This window comes from Pristiophorus japonicus, unplaced genomic scaffold (assembly GCF_044704955.1).
Source record: "Pristiophorus japonicus isolate sPriJap1 unplaced genomic scaffold, sPriJap1.hap1 HAP1_SCAFFOLD_94, whole genome shotgun sequence".
NCBI classification, from domain to species: Eukaryota; Metazoa; Chordata; class Chondrichthyes; family Pristiophoridae; genus Pristiophorus; species Pristiophorus japonicus.
The window spans coordinates 925032-939582 of NW_027254868.1; the positions used below are offsets into that span (position 1 = coordinate 925032).

Genomic DNA, 14551 nt, shown 5'->3' on the forward strand with positions numbered 1-14551 from the left:
TTCAATATCATTATACATTACATGAACACATCCGGAGCTCATTGCCCCGAAATGAGGACTGAGTGTGCGGGGCAATTCCTTCCGGGGTTTAAGTTTTCTTTCAAAAAGGTGTGAGAAAGTTTTGCTTCGTTTTCTGTCGGGCCGAAATAGCTCAGTTGGGAGAGCGTTAGACTGAAGATCTAAAGGTCCCTGGTTCAATCCCGGGTTTCGGCAATATCTGGTGATTTTGCGTTTCCTTCATTTTAAGGGGAGAAGCTGGTTTGATATCGAGACAGTGCTTGAGGGATGGGCTGTTCAGCGGTTGCGTGATACTAATTTTCGACATGATTTTTTTTTAGATTCAGTGCTCTTTTTCTGTTACTTTCTATTTATACTCTGCCCAGTTTTCTATATGAAGAGTGAACAATGTTTTAGCGATGCGATGTGTTCAATTCTTATGCAGTAACTCTATCACCCAGTGTGTGCCGGATACAAAATCATCTCAGGCTGGGCTTTCACGCAGCCCTGGGGCATTTTGTTGCCGGTTAAATCGGTCGTTTTGGGCGTGGTATTAATAAAGCCAAGAGCGCGGGCCCGATCCCCATATGGGCCATCCCAATTTTTCATAATTTTTATTCGGTTAGTAGTAACTTTTACAATCAAATCTTCATAACGAAACAAATCCACACGGAATCCCAAGGGATGGCAATTATTTGGAATAACAGCCATTGCTTCTTTGCCGACGGTGTGCAGAGCACAACTTTCTGTTTATACGTGTTTCTTGCTTTGCTGATAACCGCTGAACTGGAGACCTGTTCCCGTCAATGGTTATAAGCAGAACAGACATTTAGAACGGTTCTGTCGCCCGGAGATGGGCAAAAGGCTGCAGTTCAGGACAAAAGCACCAAATGAAATGTTCACACGGTACCGAGAGTGAAAATTCCCGGAAAAAGGAGAGAATGAAATGGATTTCAGTGGAAGCCTAGGCGCACTTAACGCTGTGATTGCGCGGACATGTCTTTGGTGTTCTCCACAAAAACTGCCATTTGCTGCGAACAGATTTCCCTGGCGCGAATGTGATGAGAATTTCGAAACAGCAAGGAGGAAAGACTGGGTAGGTCTGCTTGCTGGCACAGACATTTGCAGCAGCTTCCCTGGTGGTCTAGTGGTTAGGATTCGGTGCTTTCACCACCGCGGCCCGGGTTCGATTCCCGGTCAGGGAACATTGTATTTGCGATGCTTCGAAATGCAATGCTGTTCCTGAAGAAGCTTGCAGCTCACCTCGCTTTTGTTGCCCCAACCATCAGCAGCGTTTCATGATACAACAGACACTTCTGTTTTAAAATCTGCACTGAATGACAAGATCTCGCTCAACAAGTGGAACTCCAATTGCTGATAGACAACGTAAATTTTGCCAATCATGGCTATCTTTAGTCTTCCTGGTACCTATTTGCGCCACAGCACTCGGGCTTATCATCAATCAATGCATTGCCACTGTGGAAATATTCAGCATTTTAAACTTCGCAACGTGTGGAAGACTGGAATCAGGGAATGCCTGGACCATGGGCACTGATAATTTATCCTTGAGCATTCATTTGGCCTGGGCTCCTTCTATATTGAACATTGGCTGACTGCATATCAATGTTTAGCGTTCACAGGCGATTTCCAAGATCTGAATTTCCCGGCAGAGAATTCATGGAGTTTTTGATCTAACCGAGATTCACCATCACTAACGTTGATTCGCGACTCTTATCTCTCTTCATCATATCACTGCTAAGGACTGAACCTGCTTTAATTTCACTTTGGCTCGGGGTCAGTGCGGCTCAATAGGACTTCGGCCCGTCTCCCTTTCACAACCCATCAGTGCCGAGAACAGAAGAGGGAATTTTGCTGACATGTTATGTTCTGAAACAGTTATAAACTCTCCAGTATATTTCACTGTGTCTTCAGCACTGTGAGATCTAGCCTGGTGTGCAATCTTTGTGTCTTTATGAACACTTCAGCAGAATATTAAATGAACATATGGAACTACAATTGCTGATTGACACTGTACGGTTTGCCAACATTTAAGTGCAGTGGGAGAACAATCAAAATGATCATTATTCTTCCATGTACGTTCATGCGCGGCATCACCCTAACAAACCGAGCTGATCACAGCCCGGCGATCAGTCAATTCATTGCCAGTGCGGAAAAATGCAAATTTTCATCTTAGCAACGTGCACAATACCGGAATCAGAGAGTGCCTGGATCGTGGGCAATGATAAGTTAACATGAGCATAAAGATTTTCAATATCATTATACATTACATGAACACATCCGGAGCTCATTGCCCCGAAATGAGGACTGAGTGTGCGGGCCAATTCCTTCCGGGGTTTAAGTTTTCTTTCAAAAAGGTGTGAGAAAGTTTTGCTTCGTTTTCTGTCGGGCCGAAATAGCTCAGTTGGGAGAGCGTTAGACTGAAGATCTAAAGGTCCCTGGTTCAATCCCGGGTTTCGGCAATATCTGGTGATTTTGCGTTTCCTTCATTTTAAGGGGAGAAGCTGGTTTGATATCGAGACAGTGCTTGAGGGATGGGCTGTTCAGCGGTTGCGTGATACTAATTTTCGACATGATTTTTTTTTAGATTCAGTGCTCTTTTTCTGTTACTTTCTATTTATACTCTGCCCAGTTTTCTATATGAAGAGTGAACAATGTTTTAGCGATGCGATGTGTTCAATTCTTATGCAGTAACTCTATCACCCAGTGTGTGCCGGATACAAAATCATCTCAGGCTGGGCTTTCACGCAGCCCTGGGGCATTTTGTTGCCGGTTAAATCGGTCGTTTTGGGCGTGGTATTAATAAAGCCAAGAGCGCGGGCCCGATCCCCATATGGGCCATCCCAATTTTTCATAATTTTTATTCGGTTAGTAGTAACTTTTACAATCAAATCTTCATAACGAAACAAATCCACACGGAATCCCAAGGGATGGCAATTATTTGGAATAACAGCCATTGCTTCTTTGCCGACGGTGTGCAGAGCACAACTTTCTGTTTATACGTGTTTCTTGCTTTGCTGATAACCGCTGAACTGGAGACCTGTTCCCGTCAATGGTTATAAGCAGAACAGACATTTAGAACGGTTCTGTCGCCCGGAGATGGGCAAAAGGCTGCAGTTCAGGACAAAAGCACCAAATGAAATGTTCACACGGTACCGAGAGTGAAAATTCCCGGAAAAAGGAGAGAATGAAATGGATTGCAGTGGAAGCCTAGGCGCACTTAACGCTGTGATTGCGCGGACATGTCTTTGGTGTTCTCCACAAAAACTGCCATTTGCTGCGAACAGATTTCCCTGGCGCGAATGTGATGAGAATTTCGAAACAGCAAGGAGGAAAGACTGGGTAGGTCTGCTTGCTGGCACAGACATTTGCAGCAGCTTCCCTGGTGGTCTAGTGGTTAGGATTCGGTGCTTTCACCACCGCGGCCCGGGTTCGATTCCCGGTCAGGGAACATTGTATTTGCGATGCTTCGAAATGCAATGCTATTCCTGAAGAAGCTTGCAGCTCACCTCGCTTTTGTTGCCCCAACCATCAGCAGCGTTTCATGATACAACAGACACTTCTGTTTTAAAATCTGCACTGAATGACAAGATCTCGCTCAACAAGTGGAACTCCAATTGCTGATAGACAACGTAAATTTTGCCAATCATGGCTATCTTTAGTCTTCCAGGTACCTATTTGCGCCACAGCACTCGGGCTTATCATCAATCAATGCATTGCCACTGTGGAAATATTCAGCATTTTAAACTTCGCAACGTGTGGAAGACTGGAATCAGGGAATGCCTGGACCATGGGCACTGATAATTTATCCTTGAGCATTCATTTGGCCTGGGCTCCTTTATATTGAACATTGGCTCACTGCATATCAATGTTTAGCGTTCACAGGCGATTTCCAAGATCTGAATTTCCCGGCAGAGAATTCATGGAGTTTTTGATCTAACCGAGATTCACCATCACTAACGTTGATTCGCGACTCTTATCTCTCTTCATCATATCACTGCTAAGGACTGAACCTGCTTTAATTTCACTTTGGCTCGGGGTCAGTGCGACTCAATAGGACTTCGGCCCGTCTCCCTTTCACAACCCATCAGTGCCGAGAACAGAAGAGGGAATTTTGCTGACATGTTATGTTCTGAAACAGTTATAAACTCTCCAGTATATTTCACTGTGTCTTCAGCACTGTGAGATCTAGCCTGGTGTGCAATCTTTGTATCTTTATGAACACATCAGCAGAATATTAAATGAACATATGGAACTACAATTGCTGATTGACACTGTACGGTTTGCCAACATTTAAGTGCATTGTGAGAACAATCAAAATGATCATTATTCTTCCATGTACGTTCATGCGCGGCATCACCCTAACAAACCGAGCTGATCACAGCCCGGCGATCAGTCAATTCATTGCCAGTGCGGAAAAATGCAAATTTTCAACTTAGCAACGTGCACAATACCGGAATCAGAGAGTGCCTGGATCGTGGGCAATGATAAGTTAACATGAGCATAAAGATTTTCAATATCATTATACATTACATGAACACATCCGGAGCTCATTGCCCCGAAATGAGGACTGAGTGTGCGGGGCAATTCCTTCCGGGGTTTAAGTTTTCTTTCAAAAAGGTGTGAGAAAGTTTTGCTTCGTTTTCTGTCGGGCCGAAATAGCTCAGTTGGGAGAGCGTTAGACTGAAGATCTAAAGGTCCCTGGTTCAATCCCGGGTTTCGGCAATATCTGGTGATTTTGCGTTTCCTTCATTTTAAGGGGAGAAGCTGGTTTGATATCGAGACAGTGCTTGAGGGATGGGCTGTTCAGCGGTTGCGTGATACTAATTTTCGACATGATTTTTTTTTAGATTCAGTGCTCTTTTTCTGTTACTTTCTATTTATACTCTGCCCAGTTTTCTATATGAAGAGTGAACAATGTTTTAGCGATGCGATGTGTTCAATTCTTATGCAGTAACTCTATCACCCAGTGTGTGCCGGATACAAAATCATCTCAGGCTGGGCTTTCACGCAGCCCTGGGGCATTTTGTTGCCGGTTAAATCGGTCGTTTTGGGCGTGGTATTAATAAAGCCAAGAGCGCGGGCCCGATCCCCATATGGGCCATCCCAATTTTTCATAATTTTTATTCGGTTAGTAGTAACTTTTACAATCAAATCTTCATAACGAAACAAATCCACACGGAATCCCAAGGGATGGCAATTATTTGGAATAACAGCCATTGCTTCTTTGCCGACGGTGTGCAGAGCACAACTTTCTGTTTATACCTGTTTCTTGCTTTGCTGATAACCGCTGAACTGGAGACCTGTTCCCGTCAATGGTTATAAGCAGAACAGACATTTAGAACGGTTCTGTCGCCCGGAGATGGGCAAAAGGCTGCAGTTCAGGACAAAAGCACCAAATGAAATGTTCACACGGTACCGAGAGTGAAAATTCCCGGAAAAAGGAGAGAATGAAATGGATTTCAGTGGAAGCCTAGGCGCACTTAACGCTGTGATTGCGCGGACATGTCTTTGGTGTTCTCCACAAAAACTGCCATTTGCTGCGAACAGATTTCCCTGGCGCGAATGTGATGAGAATTTCGAAACAGCAAGGAGGAAAGACTGGGTAGGTCTGCTTGCTGGCAGAGACATTTGCAGCAGCTTCCCTGGTGGTCTAGTGGTTAGGATTCGGCGCTTTCACCGCCGCGGCCCGGGTTCGATTCCCGGTCAGGGAACATTGTATTTGCGGTGCTTCGAAATGCAATGCTGTTCCTGAAGAAGCATGCAGCTCACCTCGCTGGTGTTGCCCCAACCGTCAGCAGCGTGTCATGATACAACAGACACTTCTGTTTTAAAATCTGCACTAAATGACAAGATCTCGCTCAACAAGTGGAACTCCAATTGCTGATAGACAACGTAAATTTTGCCAATCATGGCTATCTTTAGTCTTCCAGGTACCTATTTGCGCCACAGCACTCGGGCTTATCATCAATCAATGCATTGCCACTGTGGAAATATTCAGCATTTTAAACTTTGCAACGTGTGGAAGACTGGAATCAGGGAATGCCTGGACCATGGGCACTGATAATTTATCCTTGAGCATTCATTTGGCCTGGGCTCCTTTATATTGAACATTGGCTCACTGCATATCAATGTTTAGCGTTCACAGGCGATTTCCAAGATCTGAATTTCCCGGCAGAGAATTCATGGAGTTTTTGATCTAACCGAGATTCACCATCACTAACGTTGATTCGCGACTCTTATCTCTCTTCATCATATCACTGCTAAGGACTGAACCTGCTTTAATTTCACTTTGGCTCGGGGTCAGTGCGGCTCAATAGGACTTCGGCCCGTCTCCCTTTCACAACCCATCAGTGCCGAGAACAGAAGAGGGAATTTTGCTGACATGTTATGTTCTGAAACAGTTATAAACTCTCCAGTATATTTCACTGTGTCTTCAGCACTGTGAGATCTAGCCTGGGGTGCAATCTTTGTATCTTTATGAACACTTCAGCAGAATATTAAATGAACATATGGAACTACAATTGCTGATTGACACTGTACGGTTTGCCAACATTTAAGTGCATTGTGAGAACAATCAAAATGATCATTATTCTTCAATGTACGTTCATGCGCGGCATCACCCTAACAAACCGAGCTGATCACAGCCCGGCGATCAGTCAATTCATTGCCAGTGCGGAAAAATGCAAATTTTCAACTTAGCAACGTGCACAATACCGGAATCAGAGAGTGCCTGGATCGTGGGCAATGATAAGTTAACATGAGCATAAAGATTTTCAATATCATTATACATTACATGAACACATCCGGAGCTCATTGCCCCGAAATGAGGACTGAGTGTGCGGGCCAATTCCTTCCGGGGTTTAAGTTTTCTTTCAAAAAGGTGTGAGAAAGTTTTGCTTCGTTTTCTGTCGGGCCGAAATAGCTCAGTTGGGAGAGCGTTAGACTGAAGATCTAAAGGTCCCTGGTTCAATCCCGGGTTTCGGCAATATCTGGTGATTTTGCGTTTCCTTCATTTTAAGGGGAGAAGCTGGTTTGATATCGAGACAGTGCTTGAGGGATGGGCTGTTCAGCGGTTGCGTGATACTAATTTTCGACATGATTTTTTTTTAGATTCAGTGCTCTTTTTCTGTTACTTTCTATTTATACTCTGCCCAGTTTTCTATATGAAGAGTGAACAATGTTTTAGCGATGCGATGTGTTCAATTCTTATGCAGTAACTCTATCACCCAGTGTGTGCCGGATACAAAATCATCTCAGGCTGGGCTTTCACGCAGCCCTGGGGCATTTTGTTGCCGGTTAAATCGGTCGTTTTGGGCGTGGTATTAATAAAGCCAAGAGCGCGGGCCCGATCCCCATATGGGCCATCCCAATTTTTCATAATTTTTATTCGGTTAGTAGTAACTTTTACAATCAAATCTTCATAACGAAACAAATCCACACGGAATCCCAAGGGATGGCAATTATTTGGAATAACAGCCATTGCTTCTTTGCCGACGGTGTGCAGAGCACAACTTTCTGTTTATACGTGTTTCTTGCTTTGCTGATAACCGCTGAACTGGAGACCTGTTCCCGTCAATGGTTATAAGCAGAACAGACATTTAGAACGGTTCTGTCGCCCGGAGATGGGCAAAAGGCTGCAGTTCAGGACAAAAGCACCAAATGAAATGTTCACACGGTACCGAGAGTGAAAATTCCCGGAAAAAGGAGAGAATGAAATGGATTGCAGTGGAAGCCTAGGCGCACTTAACGCTGTGATTGCGCGGACATGTCTTTGGTGTTCTCCACAAAAACTGCCATTTGCTGCGAACAGATTTCCCTGGCGCGAATGTGATGAGAATTTCGAAACAGCAAGGAGGAAAGACTGGGTAGGTCTGCTTGCTGGCACAGACATTTGCAGCAGCTTCCCTGGTGGTCTAGTGGTTAGGATTCGGTGCTTTCACCACCGCGGCCCGGGTTCGATTCCTGGTCAGGGAACATTGTATTTGCGATGCTTCGAAATGCAATGCTGTTCCTGAAGAAGCTTGCAGCTCACCTCGCTTTTGTTGCCCCAACCATCAGCAGCGTTTCATGATAAAACAGACACTTCTGTTTTAAAATCTGCACTGAATGACAAGATCTCGCTCAACAAGTGGAACTCCAATTGCTGATAGACAACGTAAATTTTGCCAATCATGGCTATCTTTAGTCTTCCAGGTACCTATTTGCGCCACAGCACTCGGGCTTATCATCAATCAATGCATTGCCACTGTGGAAATATTCAGCATTTTAAACTTCGCAACGTGTGGAAGACTGGAATCAGGGAATGCCTGGACCATGGGCACTGATAATTTATCCTTGAGCATTCATTTGGCCTGGGCTCCTTTATATTGAACATTGGCTCACTGCATATCAATGTTTAGCGTTCACAGGCGATTTCCAAGATCTGAATTTCCCGGCAGAGAATTCATGGAGTTTTTGATCTAACCGAGATTCACCATCACTAACGTTGATTCGCGACTCTTATCTCTCTTCATCATATCACTGCTAAGGACTGAACCTGCTTTAATTTCACTTTGGCTCGGGGTCAGTGCGGCTCAATAGGACTTCGGCCCGTCTCCCTTTCACAACCCATCAGTGCCGAGAACAGAAGAGGGAATTTTGCTGACATGTTATGTTCTGAAACAGTTATAAACTCTCCAGTATATTTCACTGTGTCTTCAGCACTGTGAGATCTAGCCTGGTGTGCAATCTTTGTATCTTTATGAACACTTCAGCAGAATATTAAATGAACATATGGAACTACAATTGCTGATTGACACTGTACGGTTTGCCAACATTTAAGTGCATTGTGAGAACAATCAAAATGATCATTATTTTTCCATGTACGTGCATGCGCGGCATCACCCTAACAAACCGAGCTGATCACAGCCCGGCGATCAGTCAATTCATTGCCAGTGCGGAAAAATGTAAATTTTCAACTTAGCAACGTGCACAATACCGGAATCAGAGAGTGCCTGGATCGTGGGCAATGATAAGTTAACATGAGCATAAAGATTTTCAATATCATTATAAATTACATGAACACATCCGGAGCTCATTGCCCCGAAATGAGGACTGAGTGTGCGGGGCAATTCCTTCCGGGGTTTAAGTTTTCTTTCAAAAAGGTGTGAGAAAGTTTTGCTTCGTTTTCTGTCGGGCCGAAATAGCTCAGTTGGGAGAGCGTTAGACTGAAGATCTAAAGGTCCCTGGTTCAATCCCGGGTTTCGGCAATATCTGGTGATTTTGCGTTTCCTTCATTTTAAGGGGAGAAGCTGGTTTGATATCGAGACAGTGCTTGAGGGATGGGCTGTTCAGCGGTTGCGTGATACTAATTTTCGACATGATTTTTTTTTAGATTCAGTGCTCTTTTTCTGTTACTTACTATTTATACTCTGCCCAGTTTTCTATATGAAGAGTGAACAATGTTTTAGCGATGCGATGTGTTCAATTCTTATGCAGTAACTCTATCACCCAGTGTGTGCCGGATACAAAATCATCTCAGGCTGGGCTTTCACGCAGCCCTGGGGCATTTTGTTGCCGGTTAAATCGGTCGTTTTGGGCGTGGTATTAATAAAGCCAAGAGCGCGGGCCCGATCCCCATATGGGCCATCCCAATTTTTCATAATTTTTATTCGGTTAGTAGTAACTTTTACAATCAAATCTTCATAACGAAACAAATCCACACGGAATCCCAAAGGATGGCAATTATTTGGAATAACAGCCATTGCTTCTTTGCCGACGGTGTGCAGAGCACAACTTTCTGTTTATACGTGTTTCTTGCTTTGCTGATAACCGCTGAACTGGAGACCTGTTCCCGTCAATGGTTATAAGCAGAACAGACATTTAGAACGGTTCTGTCGCCCGGAGATGGGCAAAAGGCTGCAGTTCAGGACAAAAGCACCAAATGAAATGTTCACACGGTACCGAGAGTGAAAATTCCCGGAAAAAGGAGAGAATGAAATGGATTTCAGTGGAAGCCTAGGCGCACTTAACGCTGTGATTGCGCGGACATGTCTTTGGTGTTCTCCACAAAAACTGCCATTTGCTGCGAACAGATTTCCCTGGCGCGAATGTGATGAGAATTTCGAAACAGCAAGGAGGAAAGACTGGGTAGGTCTGCTTGCTGGCACAGACATTTGCAGCAGCTTCCCTGGTGGTCTAGTGGTTAGGATTCGGCGCTTTCACCGCCGCGGCCCGGGTTCGATTCCCGGTCAGGGAACATTGTATTTGCGATGCTTCGAAATGCAATGCTGTTCCTGAAGAAGCTTGCAGCTCACCTCGCTGTTGTTGCCCCAACCATCAGCAGCGTGTCATGATACAACATACACTTCTGTTTTAAAATCTGCACTAAATGACAAGATCTCGCTCAACAAGTGGAACTCCAATTGCTGATAGACAACGTAAATTTTGCCAATCATGGCTATCTTTAGTCTTCCAGGTACCTATTTGCGCCACAGCACTCGGGCTTATCATCAATCAATGCATTGCCACTGTGGAAATATTCAGCATTTTAAACTTCGCAACGATGGAAGACTGGAATCAGGGAATGCCTGGACCATGGGCACTGATAATTTATCCTTGAGCATTCATTTGGCCTGGGCTCCTTCTATATTGAACATTGGCTGACTGCATATCAATGTTTAGCGTTCACAGGCGATTTCCAAGATCTGAATTTCCCGGCAGAGAATTCATGGAGTTTTTGATCTAACCGAGATTCACCATCACTAACGTTGATTCGCGACTCTTATCTCTCTTCATCATATCACTGCTAAGGACTGAACCTGCTTTAATTTCACTTTGGCTCGGGGTCAGTGCGGCTCAATAGGACTTCGGCCCGTCTCCCTTTCACAACCCATCAGTGCCGAGAACAGAAGAGGGAATTTTGCTGACATGTTATGTTCTGAAACAGTTATAAACTCTCCAGTATATTTCACTGTGTCTTCAGCACTGTGAGATCTAGCCTGGTGTGCAATCTTTGTGTCTTTATGAACACTTCAGCAGAATATTAAATGAACATATGGAACTACAATTGCTGATTGACACTGTACGGTTTGCCAACATTTAAGTGCAGTGGGAGAACAATCAAAATGATCATTATTCTTCCATGTACGTTCATGCGCGGCATCACCCTAACAAACCGAGCTGATCACAGCCCGGCGATCAGTCAATTCATTGCCAGTGCGGAAAAATGCAAATTTTCATCTTAGCAACGTGCACAATACCAGAATCAGAGAGTGCCTGGATCGTGGGCAATGATAAGTTAACATGAGCATAAAGATTTTCAATATCATTATACATTACATGAACACATCCGGAGCTCATTGCCCCGAAATGAGGACTGAGTGTGCGGGGCAATTCCTTCCGGGGTTTAAGTTTTCTTTCAAAAAGGTGTGAGAAAGTTTTGCTTCGTTTTCTGTCGGGCCGAAATAGCTCAGTTGGGAGAGCGTTAGACTGAAGATCTAAAGGTCCCTGGTTCAATCCCGGGTTTCGGCAATATCTGGTGATTTTGCGTTTCCTTCATTTTAAGGGGAGAAGCTGGTTTGATATCGAGACAGTGCTTGAGGGATGGGCTGTTCAGTGGTTGCGTGATACTAATTTTCGACATGATTTTTTTTAGATTCAGCGCTATTTTTCTGTTACTTTCTATTTATACTTTCCCAGTTTTGTATATGAAGAGTGAACAATGTTTTAGCGATGCGATGTGTTCAATTCTTATGCAGTAACTCTATCACCCAGTGTGTGCCGGATACAAAATCATCTCAGGCTGGGCTTTCACGCAGCCCTGGGGCATTTTGTTGCCGGTTAAATCGGTCGTTTAGGGCGTGGTATTAATAAAGCCAAGAGCGCGGGCCCGATCCCCATATGGGCCATCCCAATTTTTCATAATTTTTATTCGGTTAGTAGTAACTTTTACAATCAAATCTTCATAACGAAACAAATCCACACGGAATCCCAAAGGATGGCAATTATTTGGAATAACAGCCATTGCTTCTTTGCCGACGGTGTGCAGAGCACAACTTTCTGTTTATACGTGTTTCTTGCTTTGCTGATAACCGCTGAACTGGAGACCTGTTCCCGTCAATGGTTATAAGCAGAACAGACATTTAGAACGGTTCTGTCGCCCGGAGATGGGCAAAAGGCTGCAGTTCAGGACAAAAGCACCAAATGAAATGTTCACACGGTACCGAGAGTGAAAATTCCCGGAAAAAGGAGAGAATGAAATGGATTTCAGTGGAAGCCTAGGCGCACTTAACGCTGTGATTGCGCGGACATGTCTTTGGTGTTCTCCAGAAAAACTGCCATTTGCTGCGAACAGATTTCCCTGGCGCGAATGTGATGAGAATTTCGAAACAGCAAGGAGGAAAGACTGGGTAGGTCTGCTTGCTGGCACAGACATTTGCAGCAGCTTCCCTGGTGGTCTAGTGGTTAGGATTCGGCGCTTTCACCGCCGCGGCCCGGGTTCGATTCCCGGTCAGGGAACATTGTATTTGCGATGCTTCGAAATGCAATGCTGTTCCTGAAGAAGCTTGCAGCTCACCTCGCTGTTGTTGCCCCAACCATCAGCAGCGTGTCATGATACAACATACACTTGTTTTAAAATCTGCACTAAATGACAAGATCTCGCTCAACAAGTGGAACTCCAATTGCTGATAGACAACGTAAATTTTGCCAATCATGGCTATCTTTAGTCTTCCAGGTACCTATTTGCGCCACAGCACTCGGGCTTATCATCAATCAATGCATTGCCACTGTGGAAATATTCAGCATTTTAAACTTCGCAACGTGTGGAAGATTGGAATCAGGGAATGCCTGGACCATGGGCACTGATAATTTATCCTTGAGCATTCATTTGGCCTGGGCTCCTTCTATATTGAACATTGGCTGACTGCATATCAATGTTTAGCGTTCACAGGCGATTTCCAAGATCTGAATTTCCCGGCAGAGAATTCATGGAGTTTTTGATCTAACCGAGATTCACCATCACTAACGTTGATTCGCGACTCTTATCTCTCTTCATCATATCACTGCTAAGGACTGAACCTGCTTTAATTTCACTTTGGCTCGGGGTCAGTGCGGCTCAATAGGACTTCGGCCCGTCTCCCTTTCACAACCCATCAGTGCCGAGAACAGAAGAGGGAATTTTGCTGACATGTTATGTTCTGAAACAGTTATAAACTCTCCAGCATATTTCACTGTGTCTTCAGCACTGTGAGATCGAGCCTGGTGTGCAATCTTTGTGTCTTTATGAACACTTCAGCAGAATATTAAATGAACATATGGAACTACAATTGCTGATTGACACTGTACGGTTTGCCAACATTTAAGTGCATTGTGAGAACAATCAAAATGATCATTATTCTTCCATGTACGTTCATGCGCGGCATCACCATAACAAACCGAGCTGATCACAGCCCGGCGATCAGTCAATTCATTGCCAGTGCGGAAAAATGCAAATTTTCAACTTAGCAACGTGCACAATACCGGAATCAGAGAGAGCCTGGATCGTGGGCAATGATAAGTTAACATGAGCATAAAGATTTTCAATATCATTATACATTACATGAACACATCCGGAGCTCATTGCCCCGAAATGAGGACTGAGTGTGCGGGGCAATTCCTTCCGGGGTTTAAGTGTTCTTTCAAAAAGGTGTGAGAAAGTTTTGCTTCGTTTTCTGTCGGGCCGAAATAGCTCAGTTGGGAGAGCGTTAGACTGAAGATCTAAAGGTCCCTGGTTCAATCCCGGGTTTTGGCAATATCTGGTGATTTTGCGTTTCCTTCATTTTAAGGGGAGAAGCTGGTTTGATATCGAGACAGTGCTTGAGGGATGGGCTGTTCAGTGGTTGAGTGATACTAATTTTCGACATGATTTTTTTTAGATTCAGCGCTATTTTTCTGTTACTTTCTATTTATACTTTCCCAGTTTTGTATATGAAGAGTGAACAATGTTTTAGCGATGCGATGTGTTCAATTCTTATGCAGTAACTCTATCACCCAGTGTGTGCCGGATACAAAATCATCTCAGGCTGGGCTTTCACGCAGCCCTGGGGCATTTTGTTGCCGGTTAAATCGGTCGTTTAGGGCGTGGTATTAATAAAGCCAAGAGCGCGGGCCCGATCCCCATATGGGCCATCCCAATTTTTCATAATTTTTATTCGGTTAGTAGTAACTTTTACAATCAAATCTTCATAACGAAACAAATCCACACGGAATCCCAAAGGATGGCAATTATTTGGAATAACAGCCATTGCTTCTTTGCCGACGGTGTGCAGAGCACAACTTTCTGTTTATACGTGTTTCTTGCTTTGCTGATAACCGCTGAACTGGAGACCTGTTCCCGTCAATGGTTATAAGCAGAACAGACATTTAGAACGGTTCTGTCGCCCGGAGATGGGCAAAAGGCTGCAGTTCAGGACAAAAGCACCAAATGAAATGTTCACACGGTACCGAGAGTGAAAATTCCCGGAAAAAGGAGAGAATGAAATGGATTTCAGTGGAAGCCTAGGCGCACTTAACG

At 44.4% G+C, this 14551-nt stretch overlaps 1 protein-coding gene and 13 non-coding genes across 14 annotated transcripts in view; 13 read left to right on the plus strand and 1 right to left on the minus strand.

Annotated features, from left to right (window-relative positions):
- Positions 1-14551, minus strand: part of LOC139257944 (zinc finger protein 850-like) — a gene marked incomplete at its 5' end in the record, with an annotated part of 812458 nt that overhangs the window by 276474 nt on the left and 521433 nt on the right. The window lies entirely within an intron of this gene.
- On the plus strand, positions 141-213 carry trnaf-gaa (transfer RNA phenylalanine (anticodon GAA)). The gene has a single exon. It is a non-coding gene; the product is annotated as a tRNA-Phe (tRNA).
- Positions 1131-1202, plus strand: trnae-uuc (transfer RNA glutamic acid (anticodon UUC)). The gene has a single exon. It is a non-coding gene; the product is annotated as a tRNA-Glu (tRNA).
- On the plus strand, positions 2405-2477 carry trnaf-gaa (transfer RNA phenylalanine (anticodon GAA)). The gene has a single exon. It is a non-coding gene; the product is annotated as a tRNA-Phe (tRNA).
- On the plus strand, positions 3395-3466 carry trnae-uuc (transfer RNA glutamic acid (anticodon UUC)). The gene has a single exon. It is a non-coding gene; the product is annotated as a tRNA-Glu (tRNA).
- trnaf-gaa (transfer RNA phenylalanine (anticodon GAA)) lies at positions 4668-4740 on the plus strand. Its single transcript has one exon. It is a non-coding gene; the product is annotated as a tRNA-Phe (tRNA).
- Positions 5658-5729, plus strand: trnae-uuc (transfer RNA glutamic acid (anticodon UUC)). The gene has a single exon. It is a non-coding gene; the product is annotated as a tRNA-Glu (tRNA).
- trnaf-gaa (transfer RNA phenylalanine (anticodon GAA)) lies at positions 6931-7003 on the plus strand. The gene has a single exon. It is a non-coding gene; the product is annotated as a tRNA-Phe (tRNA).
- On the plus strand, positions 7921-7992 carry trnae-uuc (transfer RNA glutamic acid (anticodon UUC)). The gene has a single exon. It is a non-coding gene; the product is annotated as a tRNA-Glu (tRNA).
- trnaf-gaa (transfer RNA phenylalanine (anticodon GAA)) lies at positions 9194-9266 on the plus strand. Its single transcript has one exon. It is a non-coding gene; the product is annotated as a tRNA-Phe (tRNA).
- On the plus strand, positions 10184-10255 carry trnae-uuc (transfer RNA glutamic acid (anticodon UUC)). Its single transcript has one exon. It is a non-coding gene; the product is annotated as a tRNA-Glu (tRNA).
- Positions 11457-11529, plus strand: trnaf-gaa (transfer RNA phenylalanine (anticodon GAA)). The gene has a single exon. It is a non-coding gene; the product is annotated as a tRNA-Phe (tRNA).
- On the plus strand, positions 12445-12516 carry trnae-uuc (transfer RNA glutamic acid (anticodon UUC)). Its single transcript has one exon. It is a non-coding gene; the product is annotated as a tRNA-Glu (tRNA).
- Positions 13717-13789, plus strand: trnaf-gaa (transfer RNA phenylalanine (anticodon GAA)). Its single transcript has one exon. It is a non-coding gene; the product is annotated as a tRNA-Phe (tRNA).